The sequence below is a fragment of the Poecilia reticulata genome, linkage group LG12 (assembly GCF_000633615.1).
Source record: "Poecilia reticulata strain Guanapo linkage group LG12, Guppy_female_1.0+MT, whole genome shotgun sequence".
In the NCBI taxonomy this organism is placed as follows: Eukaryota; Metazoa; Chordata; class Actinopteri; order Cyprinodontiformes; family Poeciliidae; genus Poecilia; species Poecilia reticulata.
The window spans coordinates 23,184,980-23,209,961 of NC_024342.1; the positions used below are offsets into that span (position 1 = coordinate 23,184,980).

Here is a 24,982-nt window from a genome sequence, read left to right on the forward strand (position 1 = left end):
TTTTAAAGGTTTAAATTATCTAGTTTTGTTGCATTTGTCTAAGAAATTAAACTTCCCTTTCATTGTTGAACAATGATTTGAGATTATACAGCTACAACRAACTTTTATTTTCCAGTTTTTGTTTTTTTCCCCTGACAATTCACTTTTGACCTCAAAGGATGAATTTTTCTTCAGATTCTGGCCTCTAAACTCTCCGTCCGACGGCACAAGAAGCAGAGAGAGAAACTGTCTTGTTTGCCTCTTGGCTGTTTGCTTGCATCAGTTTAAACCTCTGCCTCCTATTAATTGGTTTTTGAAGTGGATTAATCCCTCAGAGATAGCTTTGTGGAGGCTCCGTGTTCGGTGGCGGGTATTAAAGAGCCAGCCAGCAGCACCTTGCCTCGTCCTCTGGGACGCAGGCGAACAGTGGGCGCTTTCTCTGGGGAACAGGCAGCAGCATTCATTAGGGCGTTCAGCAGCATCCAGCGCAGAGCAACAGTCTAACCGAAAAGGTTTCATYGCAYGACGCCTGAGACGTATGCATTCCTCTCCTCTCCTCGTTTGTTCGTGTTGTTTTTTAGCCGGTTACCATGGGGTTCCAGCATAACCCTCTGCAGCACAGAKWGTGTTTGGGGAACAAGAAGAAAAAGATATATATATATTTKTTTCAGCAGGAGTGTTTTCTTAACGTGGCTTTGACAGAGTTTCCATGGCGGCRTTTGGCTGATGCAGAGCAGCAACATGAGGCACAAAAAAAAACATGCAGCACTGACACGCTGCCGCTCAGCCGGCTCTTCCTCAGTGTCTGTGCGAGTGTGAGCAAATGGATTAGGATTGGGGAGATGCCCTAAATCCTCCCGAATACAGGCATGGAAAGCGGACACACACCCACATAATCACACACCTCCACACAGACAGGGAGGCTTTGTGTGTTTTCTGCAGCGGAGTGAATCAAATTGAAACTGTTCACTGATACTTACCAGCCGCCCGCTGGGAGGAGAGACGGTGATGACATGATGACTGTGCGCGGCTGCAGCGGGGAAGTGAGAGGAAGGCGGAGCGCCGCCACTCATTACGCGATCATCAGGGGGAGTATTTAAAACGCAACAAGAGATACGAAGAAAAGCAGAGCGCAAAGAGGAGCCKCTTTCATTCGGAGGCCCAGACGGGATAAAATGTCAAACTKAAATATTGGATTTTTGCTTATTAGTGAATAATTGCGTTGTAAAAAGGTGGAAACGCTTCACGCRCCGGTGTCCGTTTCCAGCGGCCATTAGGCGAGAGGTGGGTTCACACAGAGCAGGCCGGGGAAAAACCTGGGAATAATTGGCATTTTCTGCACAGGGTCAATAAAAAWCAGCTGCACACATTGGTTCAGTTAATTAATCAGAACAAACCAAAAAGGCAAAATTTATATTTTCAGACTTTCTGCAGATCCTTCAGGTTCCTCACACCAGATAAAATCCATTGCTGTGAGTTTTCACTTCGACGTTTAATTTTTATCACTAAAAAAAGTTCAGTTTTTTTWWWAAATTCATACAGCGACGGTACGTATCTCCATTTATTAAAGAAATTCTATCACTTAATAGATGTTTACATTATTGTCTTTKTGGAGAAAAAAAAATAAAGGAAACAATCTGAGATATAACTTTATACATACATATTTAAAAACATCTTGAACTGAAGATAAATAATTTAAAGGACCTTCAAAAAGCCTGGATAAGTGTTGATAAAGTCTGCTTTAAAAAAGTGAAAGAAGTAAGAAATGGAAATAATTTACTTGTGTTAATATTTATGGCCTAACTCTGTACTGGAAACACTTTTCACAAAGTAAGTAAAATATTTCGAATATTTTCAGGGTGAACAAGCTGACTTTTTGGTGCAGTAGATAAATATAGAATATTCTTCTTGTAGATTTTTTTGTGGATTATGTTTGTTTTGTGTTTCTCTGTTGACCCGTAACGAACCGGTGACCTTTCCACCAAACCAAACAAAAACAAACAACTGGAACTGGATGGAAAGTTTCTGGTCACTTTTACTGTTTTCAGGCTTTTCTGGTTCTTTTCTTATATCGGTTTGATTTATTGTTGTAATTTAAGTAAAATCRAGTTTATTTCCTGCTTTAAAATCATATAAATATCATAATGTCACCAACTAATATTGTATTTTGTCAAAGCCAACATTGAAATTATCAAAAATAATCAATGGTTCACTTAATGCTAATCAAAGGCAGGTTTAAAGGAACTCAGTGTTTCAGCAGGTTTGCAGTTTTCAGGAAATTTGTTCCAGATTGCGATGCATAGAAGATACATTTTGTTTCTCAATGTGATTTTTTACAAAGTGTGGCTGAGCTAATGGGGGAGGGGGAATAAAAAAAATAAAGTGAAACAGACTGAATTAAAATTCAAATAATTCACTTTTTCATTAATAAAAACAAAGTGAAAAAGCTGTGGAAAACACTAAGAACTTAACAGACTGCTCTCTGGCTTTACTTTTATAGGTAAACATTTGAGTAAAATGAACATTGTTCTTTTATTTTAGGAACTACTGACATGTTCTAAGCAAAGATTTAGTATTTATTAGCAGAAAATGAAAACATTTTTAAATAAAAAAACCGATGCAGAGCTTTCAGACCTCAAATAATGCAAATTAAACAAGTTCATATTAATTTAGGAACAATAATGCTAATGTTTTAATTCAGAAATCAGTATTTCTTGGAATAACCAGGAAGTTTTCAATAGGATTCACTGCAGTAGTCTCTTTTTTTTCCATAGCTTCATATTTATATTTTTAATTTCACCTTCATTTATGCAAGTAAATCTGAGCAACAAATATTCCTAAGCTATAAGGAATATACCTTATTTTTCTTTTTGTACATATGGGGTTGCATTAAAAATAACTGATGAAGATTGTTTTTGTTATTCTGATTTTACCTGTGATGGCGACCTTTCAACTTGAGTGAAGTTGCCCCCCCCACCCCTTCTTCAAACCAGACAAAATTGTGTTAAATGTTTGTGCAGCAAAACTTTTAATTTGTGACKCTATCATTTTAAAGATATTAATAAATGTTTCCAGAGGTCTTGAAAGGTCAACCAGCCCACATACTATTACAAAAATAAAAATAACCTTTAAAATGTTAATATCTTCAAATCCAAAGCAGCACAAACATTTTGGCTGCTAACGTTTGACACCATTTTCGTCTGATTTSCAGACTTCAACGAYTTCTACTAGCGTATATTTATGAGATACAAGTGGAAAAACTTGAATGCTAATGATTAAAATACAGAAAAGTTTTAAAATTATAAGACTTCTGGCTGTCATGACATGAAAAATTGGGAATATGTTTAGCTAGTTATAAGCTAAATGTATGTTCAAACTACATATTTAGCTCTCAGCTAAATATGTACATATTTATGTAGTTTCAAACTAAATGTTTAGTTAGCCAGCTAAATAYTWAGCAAAATATCTACATATTTATGTAGTTTTTAGTTGTTCACACCTGATCCTGATCGCTAACCGTYAAGTTAGCAACGAGTTCCTCAGTCTGTTATTTTCTCAGCCCAGRTCTGTTTTCTCAGCCCAATCTGCTTTATGTTTGGTTTAATTAATATCAGATCACCTTGTTAAATATTTCACTCTCAAAAAACTATCTGTTCTCAAGCTTTAGATATGATTTTAATTCGTTATGAATAAAGCCACTTTAGCAAATGCTTTTGGAGCAATTACTGAGTTGATGTGAAGTTCCTCTGAGACTCATTATTCTGTTGAAAGGTAGCTTCACTATAACTTCCACTTATGAACAGATGGCCTACAATTTCTTCAAACATCTTTTGAAATAAATCCTTAAAGTCTTAGATGATTAAAACGACGATTGCTTTACCACAACATTCCTCATTCAGGAAGAAGACTCTCCTCTGCAGCAACTTATTATTTTTATTGGGACCAAATGTTTTTTTTTTGTTTTTGATGCAGATTTGTTTACAAGTAAAAATGGATGGTTCCAGCCTTTTCTTTCTTTTCGTTCGCCAGTAAAGTTGCAGTTGTTGGTGATTAGCCTGGCAGTGTGAGCACTGGTTCATTAGGTTGAATGAGAAAAGCGTGATTTAAAGAAAACTCGATCAGTCTCGCCTCCGTACTTTCTTCCTACACTGTTGTGAGGCTATTATTAGCGATCGGATGACGTATCATCATTGAACGTTAATGAGGGAATACACTTCAACTTATTATGTTCACATTTATGTTGCAGTCTGGTGTGTTTGTGTATAAGATGGAGATAATGGTTCCCTGCTTTAAGTCAGGACTGAAGGGGATCTGTCCATTTAATTAGCAGCTTAATTATGTTTTTAAAAAGCTTCTTTTTATGTAAATAAATTAGCATCTTACTTATTTATAAATCTTAGTATAGCTACACTTACATGGTGTGCTGTTTGTGAATTTAGTCAAATTAACAGCAATAATTTGGGTTATTTAGCCTGTCATAAGATCCATTTTAATATTAGGAAGCTATTGAAATATTAGCAAGCTAATATTCGCACGCCACATATTTATTTTATAAACTAAATAAAATATAAACTGTAGTTTACAAATTAGACATTTGGCTCCAAACCACCTAAATATTAAGCTGGCTAAGCTAAATATTTATATGTTTATGTGGTTTCAAACTAAAGCAGGCTAACTAGCATGATGGTAGCTAAATATATATTTTCCAACTACATGTTTAGCTCCAAGCTAAATACCTATGTATTTATTTGTAACTAAATGTCAAAATTAGGCATTAAATGTTTAGTTAGAAATTTAAATATTAAGCTGGCGATGCTAAATGTATATCTATAAATTAAATATTTAGCTCTAAGCTAAATATACACTGCTCAAAAAAATAAAGGGAACACTTAAACAACACAATATAACTCCAAGTAAATCAAACTTCTGTGAAATCAAACTGTCCACTTAGGAAGCAACACTGATTGACCCGACGAGGGTCCCTGGTGTCAATCAGTGTTGCTTCCTAAGTGGACAGTTTGATTTCACAGAAGTTTGATTTACTTGGAGTTATATTGTGTTGTTTAAGTGTTCCCTTTATTTTTTTGAGCAGTGTATATTTATTAGGTTCAAATTAATTGTTTAGTTAGCAAGCTAAATATTAAGGTGGCTAAGCTAAATGAGCTGTATATCTTAAGACTAGATATTTAGCTCCACATTATCCGTCCGTCCGTCCGTCCGTTCCATCCATCCATCCATCCATCCATCCATCCATCCATCCATCCATTTTCTTCCGCTTATCCGGGGTCGGGTCGCGGGGGCAGCAGCTTCAGAAGGGAGGCCCAGACTTCCCTCTCCCCAGCCACTTCTTCCAGCTCCTCCGGGGGAATCCCAAGGCGTTCCCAGGCCAGCCGAGAGACGTAATCCCTCCAGCGTGTCCTGGGTCTTCCCCGAGGCCTCCTCCCGGTGGGACGTGCCCGGAACACCTCACCAGGGAGGCGTCCAGGAGGCATCCTTACCAGATGCCTGAGCCTCAACTGGCTCCTCTCGACGTGGAGGAGCAGCGGCTCTACTCTGAGTCCCTCCCGGATGACTGAGCTTCTCACCCTATCTCTAAGGGAGAGCCCAGCCACCCTTCGGAGGAAACCCATTTGGGCCGCTTGTACCCGGGATCTCATTCTTTCGGTCATGACCCAAAGCTCATGACCATAGATGAGGGTGGGAACGTAGATCGACCGGTAAATCGAGAGCTTCGCTTTTTGGCTCAGCTCTCTCTTCACCACGATGGACCGGTACAGCGCCCGCTTCACAGTAGACGCTGCCCCAATCCCCCTGTCGATCTCCCGCTCCCTTCTTCCCTCATTCGTGAACAAGATCCCCAGATACTTAAACTCCTCCACTTGAGGCAGGACGACCCCCCTGACCYGGAGAAGGCACTCTACCCTTTTCCGGCACATTAAATATATTTAATTTATATAAATTTGTAGTTCGGAACAAAATGTTTAGTTAGCAAGCTAAATATTTAGTTTGTAAGCAAATATTTACCTTGATAATCAAATATTTATTTTTGGAGCTGAAACGTTTGTGAATAATACAGTAAAATATGACTTTGAAAAACTAACCCCCATTTTTTTCTATTATGAAAGGTGAAATGACACAAATTTGTTGTTTATTTCTGTCACTTTACAAGCACTACTCGTACAATTATTTTGTAAGTACATATATATACACATACATGAGCTCAAATGTATTTGCTCCCTATGAAAACTTGCTTTATGTATTCATTTCTTGAGTTCAGTCAGACTTGCTCACACGTCTCCTTGTTTTGTTTTGGAGGCTTACATCTTTTCAGTTTGCACACTGAATTGCAATTATGCTATGAAACCCAAAAACAACCCGGGTCTAAATCATTACCCTCCTTAAGAACTTTCCTTTTTACTGAGCAGCAGCACAAAGCACCGGACTAAAGCACCATTAATTGTTTTTACTTTATAATGGTCAAGAGATCAAGATAAAACTGAAATTGTTAAAAGAGAATGAAGTGTTAAAGCTAAAAACAATACAGAAAAATACAAAGCAAGAAAAGACTGGATGGAGTTATTAAAGCGATTCAAAGAGTCAAGAACTGGAGAAGAAGCATCAACTGACAGCTGGCAGAGGTAGGAAGAYGAACGTCTCTGAAGACCCAGGAACAACTGCTAAGACACTAATGAATGGCCTAACCAAGTTGGCAGTCATTGTGTCAAACTGAAACTCTGCAGAGGATTGAACCAAAACGTTGGACCAAACCTCAGGTAGAGGTATCCTGAAGACCTGGAAGCGTTCCCTTTCGTCTGATGAGGCAAAACTCAACGTCTTTGGGAATTGGAGACATTCCTTATGTTCGGAGAACGCAGGAAGAGGCCTGTAGCCGTGGCAACAGTGTTGTCACAGTGAAACGTGGTAGCGCTGGTTTTTGCACGGGTGTYGGCTCCAGTCCTGGAGGGCCTCAAGTGTCCTGCAGCTTTCAGAAATCTCTGTGTTTCACGTGAATTAAATAATTCGGTCGTTAGTAGGACGCAGCGGAGCGTGGCTACATGCCGGGGAACTGATTCAGTGATTTGATTCAGGTGTGTTTTACAACTTAAGGACGGAGTCCAATTTTCTACCTTCACAAACAGATTAAAATGGTTGAAGCCATATTTTAAGGCGTTTCTGCTTCGACTTGCCGTTTGATTCGGTTTTTCATGTTCATTTCAATCTGATGTCATCTGGATGCCAGAACAGCACAAATGGATCATAAATCTCAGTCTGTTAATCTCTTCAATGCAGAATAATCTAATTGTACTTCAGTGTCTTCAGCAGGCAGCAGTGTACTTTCTGGTGTCAGCACTGTAACCTAGTGGCTGGTACCATTTTCCAATAGGAACAGTAAGATAAGTTGGAGAGCAAATTACATGACTTGTACTTGAGTAATTTTATTATGAAGAATCTTTGCTCTTGAGTAAAATTTCTGAATTTTCTGCCCACTGACTGAGAAGCAAATATGTTTTAACCAGAAACACACCAGACTCACACCTGCAGTTTTCTAAGTTTTCCATTGAAATAAACTGAYGTGGAAAACTGTTTCGCATGATGTTATTTTTTTACTTATATGGGTTATTGTCATTTTGGTGCTTAAAATACCAACATTTGCACTTTGCTTTATATTTTAGTCCATCTGATGATGTAATTTTTAAATATTAAATGATTGATCATTTGACCAGTTTCTCAGTAGTTGAGTAACTTTTTATCAAACACTTTTTTACTCATACTTGAGTATAACTTTTGGTTACTCTACCCTCCTCTGCTAACCCCCCTACACTAATTTGTAAGTCACGTTTGATGAATCCACAGCTCAAATACATAAACACAGATGTAAAGCTTGAAGCAATTAGCAGCAGAACAGGGTTTAGTTGTCGGTTTGTCTTCCAACCTGACATTGACCCCACAGATTGATCAAAGCTCCCTCTATCAACACAATTAAAGATTCACTCCACACGTTTAAAAGTGAGACCTGAATAACAAAATGTGGAAGCTAAAACTGAGAATAGTTTCAGAAAGTGTATWGAAGTGTTTTGTAGCAAATATTGATGTTATATCTTGTCAAAAGTTATTTGCTTTGCATCTTTAGGGTTAATTGTAGCTTCTCACATCTTGAAAATGTCCTTCAGTGGGACAAATTTCACCTCTCATCCAAATTACTTCTTTAATTCTGCAGTCTGAAAGACATCTTCAGAACTAAAACTTTTTAAGTAAGAGGTGAAGCATCTTGAACAATAGAAACAATAAAGTAGGTTGACAATAAAATATTTCTGTTGCTTTAAGCTGCAGAATTTGTGAAAAGATGAGCCTTTTCTTTCATCCTTCAAGGCAATGCTTCACTTGTATTGTGTCCAAGTCATGTTTTGCACACACACCTGTGAACTTGTATGAAAACGCTTTGCGCACAGGGTGCTGCAACAAAACACAAGTTTGTACAGAGAAAATTGAGCTACCTCAGCGCAGAGTTGATGAGTTTGCCTGGTAATGGTGTTTGCCAACAATTTTTGTCACACAGTATGAAAAGATGGGCTGCAAGCCAAAGTATCAGTTTGCAGACCTGTGCAACACAATTCACATGCAACAAAGCAGAGACTGGCAGAAATCCCTCTCTGAAAATGTCATCCTATTGTCACAACGGTGACAGCAAAAGAGAGAACACCTTTTCATTTTAGGGTTTATCTTTCAGATTTAGGATTCCTGCTTTAAGTCACACTTGGATATTTTAGATTTTAGCAGGCAGAAATAATATTAGTAAATAAAAATGAAGATTTTAGGGGATGATTTTATTTCAGACTCATGGGGTAATTTGAATAGGACGAAGTGGTAACGTTTCTGTCATTGGGTTGAACCAGAACTTCACCGTGTACCAGCACATTTTAGATCAAATGTGAGGCCACCAGTAGAAGATTGGTAGAAATTAGGTCAAATAAACAGTGAAGCATCCATTGTTGCCTCTCTTCAGTGGTTAATTGGTGGCAAATGGCATCCATCCACCACAGGGCAACACAAGTTTCCATTGCGAACTTTGTCAATAAAACACAATTTCACAATTGTGGTGTATCCATAAAATCAGAAACACAATTAAAGTCACTCATGAATAAGTTGGTTCACGCGATAAATCATTAAAAAAAAGCAGCGCCATGAACCTCCAACCACTTCCTGTTGTCGTCTTCTTCGTGGTTTGCACCAATGGCGACTTCTGTTTGGTGATCATGCAACTCGTGATGCGAAACAATTGCAGTTTTAGGAAATAAACCAAATAAACCAATTTCAATACAGCCAAAAAAACACAACTCTATGTTAGTGCCAGAGCAACAAGTTTTTCAAAATTGGCACGTTTCCATCAAGCAAATTTATTGTCTAAATGTCAAATGGCATAATAATATGATCAATGGAAACGCAGCTACAGAGACGCACTCAGAGGAGAAACCAATAAACTTTAGTCATGGTTTTGGACTGTGGGAGAAAGCCACMGTAGCTAAAGGCACCGAAAGTGCTGTTAAAAAATCAGATCTCTTAAASGTATAAGGACTAAAATAACGTTCTCTCATCTGTCAAAGTTGCAGCAACAACATTTGACTTAACTAGAATGAGTCCTGCAGTTCACAATCTGCTGCATTATTTTTTGACAGCAGCGTCACAGATGGTAGAATTGTGACTGTTGCCGGTTTATGCAAATCTAGTTTAAAGTGTGTTTTTTTTTTTGTTGTTTTTTTTTTAGTAGAGACACGAGAAAAAAAAAAAAAAGCTAAAAACATTGGTGTGGTCATGCAACAGCAGATGGCCGAATGACGAATCGGAGAAAAAAGCTGAGCCATTAGAGGCACGTGAAATTGGAAGGGTTTAGTCACTGAGGTCTTCCAACACCTTTGACTAGGACGTTTACCTCCCGCAAGTGGAAATAAACATCGCATTCCTTTAAGAAACGTCTGCTACGTGGATCAATGCCGGCTGAATAAAACTGAAACTCTTTGTCTTGCTTTCAGCATAAAAATGTCTGCAATTATGCTGCATATATAAAAACCTCAAAACCGTCAAGTCTTACTCCCGCTTTGCTTCTTTTCATGTCATTTCATCCTGAGACACGACTGCAAAATAATGTGAAGAGCATAAAGGACACGGAGGCGCAAGCAGAGAATAAACACAGATTTGTCAAGTTAAGGAGATCCTCTGGGAAACATATTGCGAGCATAAACAAACCCGATGAATTCGCACATTTAAATGTGGTTTTGTAACTTTGTTGTTTACTGCTGTGGTTTTGTTGCAGTCAAGTCCTGCTGCTCTAGTTCTACAGAAACTGTACAGTCTAAGTCAGGGGTGTCAAACTCCAGTCCTCGAGGGCCGGTGTCCTGCAACTTTTAGAAGTGCCTCTGCTGCACCACACCTGAATAGAATAATTAGGTCATTAGCAAGGCTCTGGAGAACTGAGGAGGTAATTAAGCCATTTGATTCAGGTGTTTTGTACCTGTGGCACATCTAAAAACTGCAGGACAGAGGCCCTTCAGGACTGGAGTTTGACACCCCTGGTCTAAGTAAACAAAGTCTTCCACCACCTTTACCCTACAATCCTACTAGCTTAACCCTTTCATGCATAGTGGTCATTACAGTGGACAGCTTTCTAAAAGCCATTTTCTTGTGCTTGTATGTGCTTATAAATGCCACTGAAGTGGACACTAATGTATCATAAAATACACCATCAACTACTGGCCATCAGCTGCAAATGCAAGAAATTATTTTTGTTAAATCCAATATGGCCGACAGACAAAAAAAGCATGCCAGCCGACCCGGTTTCTCCTTCTGCTATAGATGACTCTTGCAGATAAAAACAATATTGTGACATCAGATCACCCCTAAAGAACAATACTACTGATGTATTTTTAAAATAACTTTGTATTTGGAGAAAATTACAATTGATGCCTTAAGAAAATAAAAATTGGAAAAAAATTCTGACATGAAGGATCATAATTCATGCATGAAAGGGTTAATCACACTCTTATGTCGCGTATTTACTTGTAGTGAACCCAATGCCTTCTGGGATTGTTTTCTTACCTCAAGGTTTTTGAACAAACTTCAGCATAAACTCTGAAAGGATCAGGAGTTATCAATGAGCACAAAAAAAGCCCTGAGTGGCTGTAGTCGACAAGAAGACACGGCAGATGCATCAGTTTGTGCTTGAGTAGAGAGCAAGGCCACAGATCTAACAATGAGGGAAGAAAGCATTGTTTGGTGCCTGTAGAATCTGAATATTGGCGTGGATAATATCTCCTGCCTACTTCAATTGACCAACTGAATTTCAAACTTTAATCAAATCAAAATGAACCCTTATTTTATGTCACATTAAAGGTTTGAACAATGTGACACTGAACAGATGAAATCTCAAATAAAACAGAAAACTCACTATTTTTTGTTGCTACTTACTTTTTCTTTTATAAAAAGCATCAAAAGTTCCTAAACATAGCGACAGAGTTGCTAATTTGACAATAGTGGCGCTCTGACACCTGTCCCTTTGTAAGATCTTTACCTGTAGCAGTTGAACCACATGGGGCTTTTTCCTGCCACATGCATCAATATGTGACGATCCAGGCGATGTACAATTTAGTCCTGAGGCTGTTTATCTCTACAAAGTGGAGTCCAGTGTCCAGCTCTCACTTTGTGATGTCAGCGGCTCTTGACTTCAGCCTAATACCTTCCACATCCTGCTACTTAAGATCACTGCACACGTCTAGATCCTTGAAGTGGCGTCAGTGGAGATTTGGCTTTATGAATTAATTAGTATTTTCCCTGTAAAGAGATTTTTAAAGAACCTACGTGTTTTCTCTGGAGTTCACCATTGTGTTAAAATAAAAAGCTTTAATAGAATCCATGATTAGTTGTAACAATAGACTTTATTTGAGAAATATTTATTTTATATGCAAAAACAATACAGTAATACTGTAGGCTGTTTATTTTTTGTAAATTATAATGAAATATTCTCATGCTATATTGTTGCTATGTTCATGCTGCAATCAATCAATCAATCAATCAAATTTTATTTGTATAGCACATTTCAGCAGCAAGGCATTTCAAAGTGCTTCACATAATTAAAATAAAAACAGAAATAAACAGTGAGAAAGAGAAAGAGATTAAAAAGAAAAGAAAACAAAAAATAAATAAATAATAAAATAAAATAATATTACATAATTAAAACATCGAAAAGAAAGAAAAAGAAATTAAAAACATTAAAGACATTAAAGACATAAAAACATGGAAGACATCAAAACCGGCACTCTAACCCTAATTTAGCCATAAGCAACTCTAAACAGGTGGGTTTTAAGTTGAGATTTAAAAGCACCCAGTGTTTCAGCTGTTTTACAGTTTTCTGGAAGTTTGTTCCAAATCTGTGGTGCGTAGAAACTGAATGCTGCTTCTCCTCGTCTGGTTCTGGTTCTGGGGATGCAGAGCAGACCAGAACCAGAAGATCTGAGGGGTCTAGACGGTTGGTACAGCAATAACAGATCTTTAAGGTATTGTGGTGCTAAACCGTTCAGTGATTTATAAACTAACATCAGTATTTTAAAGTCTATTCTCTGAGCTACAGGGAGCCAGTGTAGGGACTTTAAAACTGGTGTTATGTGCTCTATCTTCCTGGTTTTAGTGAGAACCCGAGCAGCAGCGTTCTGGATCAGCAGCAGCTGTTTGATTGATTTATTAGTCAGACCTGTGAAGACGCTGTTGCAGTAATCAATGCGGCTAAAGATAAATGCATGCATGAGTTTCTCTAGATCGTGCTGAGACATAAGTCCTCTAATCCTAGAGATGTTCTTCAGGTGATAGAAGGCCGACTTTGTGACTGTCTTAATGTGGCTCTGAAGGTTCAGGTCAGAGTCCATCACTACTCCCAGGTTTCGGGCTGATCGCTGGTTTTTAGTTGTAATAACTGAAGCTGTGCATTGATTCTAGTTCGCTCCTCTTTAGGTCCAAAGATAATAAGTTCAGTTTTGTTTCTGTTCAGCTGGAGAAAGTTTTGGCACATCCACACATTGATCTGTTCTAAGCATCTATTCAGTGATTGGATGGGTTCAGAGTCACCTGGTGACATCGTGATGTAGAGCTGTGTATCATCCGCATAATGCTATATTGCTCACTATATTGTTGCTATGTTCATGCTGCAATGCATTCTGGTTAAATGAAGTCTAGAGGTTTGACCACTCCAGCTTGGTCCAACCAAAACAGCGATGATTAAAGTCTTTGCAGGGCTCTGTTAACATCTGAAAGATCTTCTAATGCTGTCAAGTCTGATTTTACGCCCAGCGTTTCTTGCTCCAGAAGCAGCGGGGTTTAAGCACCTTGTAGATAAAAGCTTTCAGCACTGCATTTATTTTTAGCTCATCAAGTTAACAAACACCTGTTAGAGCCTTTGTCAATTTTGCTCCTACAAAGGACTCAGTCTTCTGGAGAGAAATGTTGAGGGCACAAATGTACTTCCTTTGGAAGTTGTGTTCAACTCTGGTTCTATGCACTATCCTTTTTTTTGTGTGGAAAACATCCAGATTCTCCTCACCAATTTTTAATATTACAGTAAACAGTGACACCGTGTGGCATTATCTGAAACCAGATAAACACAATATGATAAATGACAAGTCAGGTAAAGTTAGCCTTCCTGTGTTTACTCTGCAGATTCCAGTACAAAATGGACCAAAACGCGTCAACCCATCGGCTGAAGAAATGGCGCCCTCCATGGGTGAAAAATATAACAAAAGACATAAATTTTTCAAGTAATTGTTATAAATAGCAATTCTAATAGGAAAATTACAACATATGTTAGCCAAGGTGTTCAACTAATCTTGGATCACTTTAAACCCTCTACTTTAGTCCATAGTTGGCACCCAGGCTGTTGATTACATTCAAAAAGAGACAAATGTGACTATTTTAGTAAAATTTTTCATTAAGATGCAATATTTTTAAGAGCGTGAAAGTGTTTCATTTCCTGCTGCTGGATTGTAACCAGATGTATGTACAGTTTAACTGGAGCAAGATACAAATAACTATCACTGAAATGCTCTGATCTGTGCATTTGTGTACGAGTTGGTTTGTCTTAAAACATTTGCGTGGTCGCTATGACCAGAAAAATGGTGAATAAATTTGGTCCGTTTTGACCATTTTCTTGAAAACATCACTTTGAGACCGAAGCTTAAAAAACACATAAAGCCAAAAGTCAAAATTTGACTTTGAGTAGACCAGTTGCTCTTTTAGCTCACTTGAGAAATGTTTCGACCTGCTTAACGAGGTTGTTTCCAGCAGGTTGGCAGGAGGAAAACGGCAAAAATCTCAAAAGTCAGCAGCTAACCTGGAAAGACACAAGAGATTCACTCTGTAAACAGAGATAAAGACACGAGTAGAAACAAAATATTCAATTTTAATGTTCTAACGTTCTTATCGCTGCTTGTCATTGAGAGCAGAAACTCCATTAACACAGTGGCATGTGTGAGAGGAGATCTCCCTTTCATTTGGTATTCTGCACAGCTGTGGTGACTGGGAATATGGAGACAATCTGCTGCATCAATCACCGCAGGGTAACTGATGATATTTCAGCGCATTAATATAAAAGAGCAGACGCCATCCATGATTAATAGGAATGGTTGGGCTACCTGAGAATCCTGCAAATGTGGCAAAGATGTATTAGGTGGTGTACACCAAACTTTTAATTACAGCCTGAAACAAACTCCGCCGAAGCAAACAGAGATGCTTTCTTCCTGAAATTGCTCCAGTTCTCGGATTTTGATCCGACTCTTGTCAGTTTCCGACAAACAGGACTGGATAGACATCCTATTCGAGACGTATCGATTAGGTGAATCCACTTGACGAAATGACAGCGGCAGATGGGGAAGCGAAGAGAAAAACATATTTTAGAAAATGGTGACGGTTTATTTCGCCTTTACTTTCCCGGCATTGTGTTAAACAAAGAGCGTGACATGATTGTGACGGGTGTATTAACCGGCCGTTTCCTGTGCGCCGTGCTGAAGTGTCAGCTTGTGGGGCCGTGCGCTCTCTGACATGGTAATAGCACGCTTCAGGGGTCACTGAGGTGGCTGGTGTCTCCAACATCTGAAGAGGAAAAATGGGGAAGAGTGCAGCTCATCGCTGCAAGATAATCTGCTTTCCTCAAAGAATGGAGAAGCAGGCCGTGCTCTGCAGAAGAGCTGCTACCACTTGAACTTTTTCCAGCTTTTGCCACATTATAGCCCCTCATTTTTCTGACAGACCTTGTTCTTTTAGGGATGTTAATATTTCAGAAGCCAATATTGCAAAGATTGTATGGTTGAGCAGCAGTATGGATTCAAATCCAGCTGTTCTGGGAATGTTTGTTGGAGAATATCAGAAAGCAAACAGCATCATGAAAACAAAGGAACACAGCAGACAGGTCAATATTAAATACTTTCAAAAACTCGCATAACATTGTTCAATCTACTGTCTGAAAATGAAACTGTTTCTTGCATGTAGGGGGTTACATTGCCACAGACCAGTCAAGATGTCCACTACCCAAATCACCAACATTGGACATGTTGCCATTAAAACCAGACAATGAAACTATAAAAGAAGGTTACATGGTCTGAGGAATTATTACTTACCCAGTAAACGCTTAAGGCTATGAAACACTGTGGACAACAGAACAGAATAGAAATGTCCTTTATTGTACCAGCACTAAGTTAAAGGGAGAGTATTATGTACTTTCCAGGCACATAGTGCAAATTTATAGTACAATCAAGTAACTGTTACCTTCAGAAAATGCTAAATTGCCTAGAAATTGGGTCTCTGTCCCTTTAAAAACTCCACCCTCAGGAAATCATCACAACATTACTCCTTTATTAACCATTTAACAAAATTTTTAACAGCGTTTCACTGAGAATTAGCTCACATGATGAGCTCAGCTGATGCACAGTTCCACCAGGTGTTTGCTAATTGCTACTGGCTAGTCTGAAGGAGTCGCTCTGTTAGGCAGAAGCTAGAAACTTGAAAACTGCAGCTATGAGAAGGGGCTCCATTCTCGAAGGCGGGGCTAGGTACACCCGGGTGTTTTGCCCAGTTAAATTGTTGCCATAGAGATTAAAAGATTTCTCAAACATGCATGAAAGAATAAAAAAAAAAACACTACAGGAAATATTATAACATGATTTAAAGCTCAAAAAGTGGATTTTACACAATACACAATCTTTAACAGCTCAACTTTTCATCTCAAATCAGAAGTAAACTATCAAACCAGCAGCTTGTTAAAGAAACAGCCATAAATAAGTGGTGATAATAGGACACCTGCTTGGAGTAATAATATGGTGAGTAGATAAAACTTTCTCACTGAGATGTTTTTAGAGAAAGAGCAGCGTGAACCCAGCTKGTTTTTCAACATTTTGATTCGTCAATGCCCCCCACTGGGTAACCATGGTTTTTGTAGCGCTTTAATCACAAGACACTCGTTTTCTGCGCAACATTCTGCATATTTAACATTTTTCCCATGAAAGAGCACAGATATAAATGTATTTTAGTTGTATAAGTAACTACAAAATGTTCAACACATATTATAAGATGCAATAAAACAACAGAAAATGGAAATTTATGTGCATTTAAATAAATGAGATTCAGGACTGTGGTAATTGTGATTCTTCTCACACAGGGGGAAAAAAGATTTCACAAATGTAGATATATGTGGCTGCAAAAAGTGTTTAGGTAAACTAAAATTAGAGTAAATCATCTGGAAATATTTTAGGCTGTGTGGATTTAAAGAAGAATTCAATCTGTACTTAAAAAGCTAATACATTATTTCATTTTCTTTTTTTTTTTAAATTTTTCGAGAGTTTTCCAGTTAAAAAAGAACTATGTGCATTTGGGAATGTCTTTTTTGTTATCTACCAGGTTTCGTCTTACCATGTGTACTTTCTCCTTTGGGCGTGTGTGTGTATGCGTGTGTGCGTGTGTTTGTGTGTGTAAAAAAGAGGTTTGCACTTCCAGAAATATCACTGGATTTTCTTGTTCTTGTTTTCTTTGAACTTCCTGTTCAGCTTTCTGCTTCATGTATTTCAATGACACACAAAGGCAGCATAAAGTCTGGACTTTATTCTGCAAACACTGCACAAAAGCAAAAACATTATTAAAACCCCACTTTGTATTCGGTGCGAAATCGAATCTTTCATAAATGTTTAGAGGTACCAACCTTCTCAGATTTTGTTAATGCAAAAGTAAAAACTAAACACTTGTTTCAGAATAAGGACAAAAAGATCGTACGCTCCATTTCTGTTGTATCAAAAAAAATTTTTATACTGAAATTCAACTAAATAAAAAAACAAGCACAAAAGATTCCACTTATAATGGAAAAGCTGCACAACAACCTCCATGAAAACAGATTTTCTTTGCTGATTGCTATTCAGCAGCATACAGTTGTTTGCTGCCAGAATGGAGAGACAATAGCAACTGTTGCTGCCCATTTGGAAAAGGTGCTAAAAGCTGCATTTCCAAAATGTGTGATGTTCTTTACTCTAAAGTGAGAGACTATTCACAAGTTGAAAACATTTAAGGAAGCTGCCCATTTTCCAAGACATGGATGTTCCAGAAAATACACCCAAAGGTCAGAGTTCAATTCTCACAATCAAGTGATCTGTGTGGCCTTTGTTCGCTCAGCTGTGAACAGATCTCCACTGAGGCTGGTACCAAATGTTTCAATTTATGCAACAGATTAACTAGATTAACAGGAATCTGAACCAGCTAATCGATTATCCATCAACTTCCTGGCAATCAAGCTCATTAGTTGTTAAGTTTTTTGTGGCTTTAAAGGGCAATGTTGTATTAAATCGACTTTATTGAGCTTTACATCATGTTATTATGTTATTCCTTCATCAAACATACACCTGGAGTGTTGTTTTGATTCTATGACAAATGCTTTGATCTCCATGGCAACCAATCAGCTATTCAAAACACCTGAGTGGACCTAGTCCCGCCTTCATGGACGAAGCTCCTCCTCCTTGATGGTATTACAATTTCCGAGCTTTCAAGCTTCCTCTTCCATGACTTCTTCAGACTAGCCAGCAGCATTTAGCAAACACCTTGTGGACCTACACGTCATCTGACCTCATCATACGAGCTACGTCTCAGTGCATTGCTGGTAAAAACGTTGTTAAAGGGTTAACAGAGTAGCCATGTTGCGATGACTTCCACAAGGTAAAGTTTTAGAAGGAGTGGGACTTTTTAAAGAGACAGAGACCCAATTTTTTAAGACCATATCAGTTTTAATTTAATTCATATTTGATATATACAGCATTTTTATTACTACTGAAGGTAACATAGTTATTTGACTGTGCTATAAAATGGCACTACATGCCAGAAAAATATGTGATACTGCCCCTTTAAGAAACAATGGTAGGGGTTTGTCTAGTGGGTTGTTGGCTCAAACCCTCACTTGAGCATCTCAGTTGTTATGTTCACTTGCACCACTTTTCCTCACTTTGGTCAGAAGACTTCATGGTGTTGGTGTCAAAGTTCGAAACAATCAGATATGATATGGTTTCGCTAACATCTGGCCATGAAACGTGGCAGCTCGACGCTATGAAGCTTACCGAAAATTGTGTGTATTGTAAACATCTTTGCCAGCAATAAAATGTCAACCATTCCTCTTGCTCTGACTTTATTTGCTCAATATTTTGAATCCAACACGACCTGCACCTCCTTTTCTGAAATTGCTAGACTGTAACAAAATGCATAATCAGGTTCTAGGAAAGCACAGAAAACTGACGTCAATCGTTTACAACTTTGTTTTCTGTTCACTGATATGCCCGGTAGAAATTTAACAGGAGAAATTGAACTCAATGGGAGAAATCCCAGATGTAGAACTGAAGAAAGATGAGAGTTAAGTGGAATTGTCTACAAGAGAAAAAAAAACCCAATAAATTGAACCAATCCTGCTAATAAGGTTGAGCAAAGATTTCTCCAAACTGAGCAACCAGTGAAGCCAGGCAGAAAACTATCCCTGACACTTATTGCTGCCAACGATGGTTTTATAACCTGCTGAATCATAGATTGTGCTTAGCTTTTTTATAAACTCGTGTTTAATGAATGACAGCCTGGAATCGGTACCATTTTCGAACCCGTTGAGGACAAAATCATTTTACGACCTCATTTGTAAAACCTTAAGACTGATGTCAAAGTAATAGCTGTCTTCTTAGGACACCTAAATATAGACCAACATCGGAAACATCTTGACCCAAAAGCATTTTGAGCCATTTTTAATTCACAGTTTAAGTCACAGAGGGGGAAAGTAGGAGGCCAACGGTTCTGCAGTCTTTCATTTAGAAATCCAACAGTTGGTTTGAGTCACCATCCTTAAAAATAACCCAACCTTTACTTGAACTGAGTTTAAATGTGTTCATGTTATATAAAATTCACATATTTCTGTCAAAACAGTAGTTTGCTAATGAGCTGCGGTCATGTCAGTAGCATTACAAAAATCCCTTTCATAACCCCAAGGAGGGTTGCAGTTTGAGGAATGAAACACACCAAAGACCCAGAAGCTATAAAGTTTTGTTCTATTTGTCAGAAATAATACAAACACAATTTGTCCCAAACTGCAAACAAACCAAAGGAACAAGTTGTGCATTATACCAGATCACATTATCCACTCTGTGACCGCGAGTCAGATAAAGTATCTGTCACAGACATTCATGTTCATAACACATGTAATTTCATGGTTATTACAGTGTCATGTCAGTGTTATGCACACCACGCCTAATAAAGTGTTACCAAATTATTAAATTATTTAAATGCAATTGGTAGAAATGGGTGAGTAATTTTTATATTTAATACAAGACGATTTTTGTTTTCAAGTTTTTCTTTTATTTTGCTTCTAATTCACAAATGGTCCTAAAAACACATGGGAATTCTTGATATCCATGTGTTTGACATCATTGGAAAGCTTAAAATCCACACTTTTAGAATATGTAAATAACTGAAAACACCAGCCACATGGGGATATTCTCTTCTAACCAAACTTTGAGTTAAAATTTCACAACTTTCTTCCAGATTTCTATAGTCTTCATCTAAGGTTCTCCCACAAACCCCTCAGGCCTTCACACAACCACTAGATTTATTCGGAGATAAAATCCCACATTGGTGGACCGATACATTCTGGGTTTTAGAAGTTGACGGTAAACACAGTTGATCTATAATCTATTTGTTGGTTTGTTGCTTTGAGGTTGTAATAAAGAAGAAAATATAAGAATTTGCCACTGATGGCTAGAAACTCTTTTGTTTGCATCTCTTATTATCTTACAAGAATTAGATGTCAGGAATAAGAAACGACAGCGGCTGACATGTGCAGAATATTGGGAGAAAGTTTCACAGAAACTGTAGGAGAAACTGCGTTGTCATTCGCTTTTTCTAAGTTCACCAACAAGTCAGCTGCATGCACAGACTGCCATAAGTCTGCCTTAATTGCACTTGTCAGTCAAACAAATTTACATAACACAAAGGGAAGCAAATTAAACATGCTAAGATGTCACGCAGCAACAACACATGGTGTCCGAGGAGACGTTTTGTTCATTAAATATATTTTTAAAGTTCATTCAGCTGGAATAATTTGTCATTGGCACATGAACGCAGGCAAAGAGCATTTCTTTAAATAAGAAGGCTCTCACACTTAAACRGACAAAACTTGGAATCAGAGGCAGGAAAATCCTCGAAGTTTTCTGACAGGAAAAAAAAAACTTCCTCGGATTAGCAAGTTTGTGAAACAGCTCCGGGGTGTTATGTGGATTGTATAATTAGCAGGACAGCAGATAATAATCTAGAACATTAAAATCTGTGTTCCTTGCAGACACGCTTTCTAAGTCTTGTGTAAGAGCTGACGCACATATCGCTTTGTTCTTATCAAACTCCTGCCCAGGAAACTGCATGTCATGGTATAACACTTTATTAAGAACGTAGCCAGTGTAAAAAATCCACCCGGTTTTAAAACTCATGAGTTCATAACACTTGGCGTGAAGTAATGGCAGCTCACTGACAGCCCTTCATCAGGATCTATAATTACAGGAAGCTAAATCACCTTGAATATCCTGTAGTAAAAAAACTCCTTTTATTACAGACGTGATAACAATATTAACAAGCCAGACATCAAGCCGGAGCTCAGCAGCCTGAGCGCCACTGGGGCGGACCAGCATGCTCAATTCAAGGCTGGAGCCTGAACGACAATCCGCCCGCTGGCGCTGAAACCTCAGTGTGCGGTGAATACGTCAACCGTACATGAGAAGACTAAAACTGATCAGGTCTTCATCTTAAAGGGATCCAAGATTAGCTGAACACGTCAACCTAAATACGTTGTAATTTTCCTATCAACTAAAAATAGCTGTTTGTGATACAGCAAAACTCATAATTACTTCAAAAATGTACATCTTTTGTTATGGAGGTCACCATTTTTTTCACCCGATGGGTCCAATCTGTACCTTCCTGTCTACAGAGTAAACACAGGAAGGGTAACTTTACCGAAGTTGTTAGCATATTCCGTTTGACTGGTGTGATATTAGATAATGCCACACTGTGTCACTATTGGCTGTATTTAAATGAAAAATAAAAACAGAACAGTGAGGTGAATCTGGAAAAAAAAGAAGAGTGCAGTGAGAAAGAGCTGGATCTGAACACAACTTCCCAAGTACTCTCAACATTTTTCTCCACAAGACCTTGAGTCATTTGTAGGAGCAAAACTGACAAAGACTCTTCAGGTCATCGTTACCTTAACGAGCTAAAAATAAATGTTGTGCAAATAGTTTTTATCCACAAAGTGCCAAAACCTCGCTGCCATTGGGTGAAACATCAGACAGAAGCTCTTTCAAACGCTAACAGAGCTCTGCACCAGTAGTACTGATGAGACTACTGCTGCCCCATTTACATCCGGACAGGGAGATCGAACCCTAAACAGCTGCTATCGGACCGGACACACAGCGATACTTACTGGATCACACAGTCCGACCAGAGGAAAGTGTTATTCATTGTTTCTTTTATGAAGCTGAAGGCAGCAGCAGCAAACACCAGCTGCTACGGCCAACTCTGTCCTCTAACTCCGTTTGCTGCTCCTCATCATCACCTCTTCTGATTTCTACATTCCCATCGATTTCAATTCGCTCCGGTTCAAATTAAAAAGACTTAAAAACATTACTTCTCACTGTCTTAGCTGGATAAAGCTAGCGCAGTTGGACTATTTGACGTCATTTACCCAGGATGCATTGCAGCGTGAACAGTATGGTGACATTTGTGTGACAATATTTTATTAGATTTTATAAAAACTAAACAGCAGCAAAATACAGGAAATAATATTCCTAAATACAGGAATATTATTCCTGTATTTTTTTTTCTTGATCAGTTCACCAGAGTTTCAGTCAGAATTGGAGCTTGTTTTTGATTAATCAGTAATAATCATGATTACATAATTAGCCAATTTATTTTGACAGTTGTAATGCATCACCAACGGACCCAGCTGGCTCTGATCCAATCCACATAACTTGTATTTGGGTAAAAAAAAAAAAATGTCCATAGAGGTTTTTAACCGCAGGATGTTGCGTGTGTGTGGATAATTGAGACTGTGTACATTTTTAAGCTGCATATTGTATGATCACAACACTCTGGAAAAGACAAAACAGTTCAAATAACTTTTAAAAACACTTTGTTGAATGTAGACTAGATATTAGTGACATTATCAGTTGATCATCTGAAGCATTATCAGCATACGCAGGCGACCAAGGTGTCGTAACATCTCCATCCCTTCTCAGCACATGTTCCTCCATTTTTCCTGCCTGAATAGCTGCTGGCTGAGATTAATTTTCTTCTGCCTCAGAGCTAACTTTAGCTGCAGTACGTCATCTAAATTGGATCAAATGAGAAAATACCAGCAAGGCATTCGTTTTCACTCAGGTGTTTTTGGTCAAAGATGAATTTCTGCTCATAGTGGTGCTAATATTTTCATGACATCTATATTTTTCAGAAACAGTAGCTTCAGCGTTGCAGGAATTAGTGTCAAACCTGAGATGTTTAAGGGTGTCGTAGTAGATCTGTGCAAACAAAGGAAAACAATAACTCAAACATATGAAGAAGAAATGGGAACAAATAATTCCCTTCGTGTTTGCTGTCTGTGTCGTCAAAATGAGCACTCCAATATTTATAGTCCTACGCCACCTCCTCTTTTTCTCTCCCAGAATGGAAATAGCTTATTCCTACATCACCCAAAGTCCACAATCCTTTTGTTTTCGTCTCATCTTTCTGTACATTTATTATTTCAGTGGCCCAGAAGGGCTGACAAAATGCAAAAGCCCCAATGCAACAGCAAAAGCCAAACCAGAAAAGCCCCATTTCATAAACAAAAACTGCAACGCAACAAAGCTGCAACCCAACAACAAAAAGCCACAATGCAGCAACAAAAGCTGCAACGCAACCGAATAATGCCGTAACGCAACAGCAAAAGCCAAACCAGAAAAGCCCCGTTTCAACACCAAAAAGCCAGAATGCAATAACCAAGCTGCAACGCAACACCAAAACGACACCAAAAGGACGCAATGCGACACCAAAAAGCCGCAACTTGACAAAAACAGACAAGCCACAACAAAAATTCAATCAAATTCAATAATGCTTTATTGATTTCAAAGGAAAATTAAATATTGTAACTCATATTAATTCAGATTCTTCAGAGTTTTTGTTGACAGTAATGGCGGTTCGGAGGACAGATCTCTTCTGCTCTGTATTTCAGCGAATCCTAAGAAGCAACAATAAAAAGCCCCAATAGCAATTTCTAACCCAAGCCCGGTCTCACAGAAACACTACTGGTGCATTTAATAAGTGCTTCAGTGTTTAGACTGAATGTCAAACCATCTATTAATGTCACCTGCAGATATTGATACTGTCGTGTTTTTATTGCAAAGAGCTCACAGCATCAATTATTCAGAACGTCTCATGGATGTCAGCAGCAGCATGAGCCGCTATCATCGGACAGTTTGTACCAGTTCTTAAATATATCTCAAATAATCCATCATGGTTGACACTTTAGTGCAAAATACAATATTCCTGAGTCTCTGATATGAAACTCTTCATAGATAAACGTCCTTTGAAGAAGGGAGATTGGGCTTGTAATAAGGGTTACACTTGGTGGTTTTAAAATTGAAATTTTTGGATGAGACTGTACAAAATGTCTTTTTTTTGTTTGAATTTGTCAGAAGCACTACTTTTCTGTCTGCAACTGTGCCATTTTTCTCCCACTATTCTTTCAGCTCAGAATTAATTTGACAATCATCCAGTGGAAGGAAAGTGAAACATTTACATGAAAACCAGTTTCCCGTGACAAAGTGTAGACGCATTTGCACCCAGGAAGAAAACAGCAGTTTTTCTGGTATCAAGCTGAGCGAGTTATCTTCCGCAAAAATCATCTATTTCCTGCTGCTATCTGTTGGTCTGTGTGCTGCTTCTCACTCTCTTGTTGGTATTTCAGATATCTCTAAATTACACACTCTGTGAAGACTTGCAGGGGAGAAGTCGGGACTTCACACATGAAAGTTCATGACTCTGTGAAAACTCGCACAGTCCGAAGTGTGAAGAGTGGCATCTCCCAGAAATGATCTATAAAATGAAACAGGATTGCCTTTGGAGGCCAATAACACCTGTAGAATACAGCAGCCTGATTAAAAAGACTAGAGGAACATAATATGGATCCCCTGCATGTTATTGTTTACATCCATCTGCACAACGCTGGAGGGAAAAAGGACGATTCTTTAATCACAGCCGTGCTGCCGACGTAGAGCAATCCAGTTAACTAAATGAAACCTGGAGACGTAGTTACTATTGTTATAGTGTAGAAATAACAGGAAAACAGTTGAAGAGAAATTCAAAGCTACTTTTTTCTCGCTCTGTGTGTCTGGTATGCTACACGCAGACTTGTTTCCATAGCAACTGATGACACCACTTTAAGTTT

At 38.3% G+C, this 24,982-nt stretch overlaps 1 long non-coding RNA gene across 1 annotated transcript in view; it reads left to right on the forward strand.

Moving 5' to 3' along the window:
• The window catches only part of LOC103473978 (uncharacterized), an 84,365-nt gene extending 59,956 nt beyond the window's left edge, over positions 1–24,409 (forward strand). The window contains exon 3 of the long non-coding RNA XR_001777129.1: positions 24,285–24,409. This is a non-coding gene — a long non-coding RNA (uncharacterized LOC103473978). The remainder of the gene's footprint in view (positions 1–24,284) is intronic.
• The last annotated feature ends 573 nt before the right edge of the window (positions 24,410–24,982 follow it).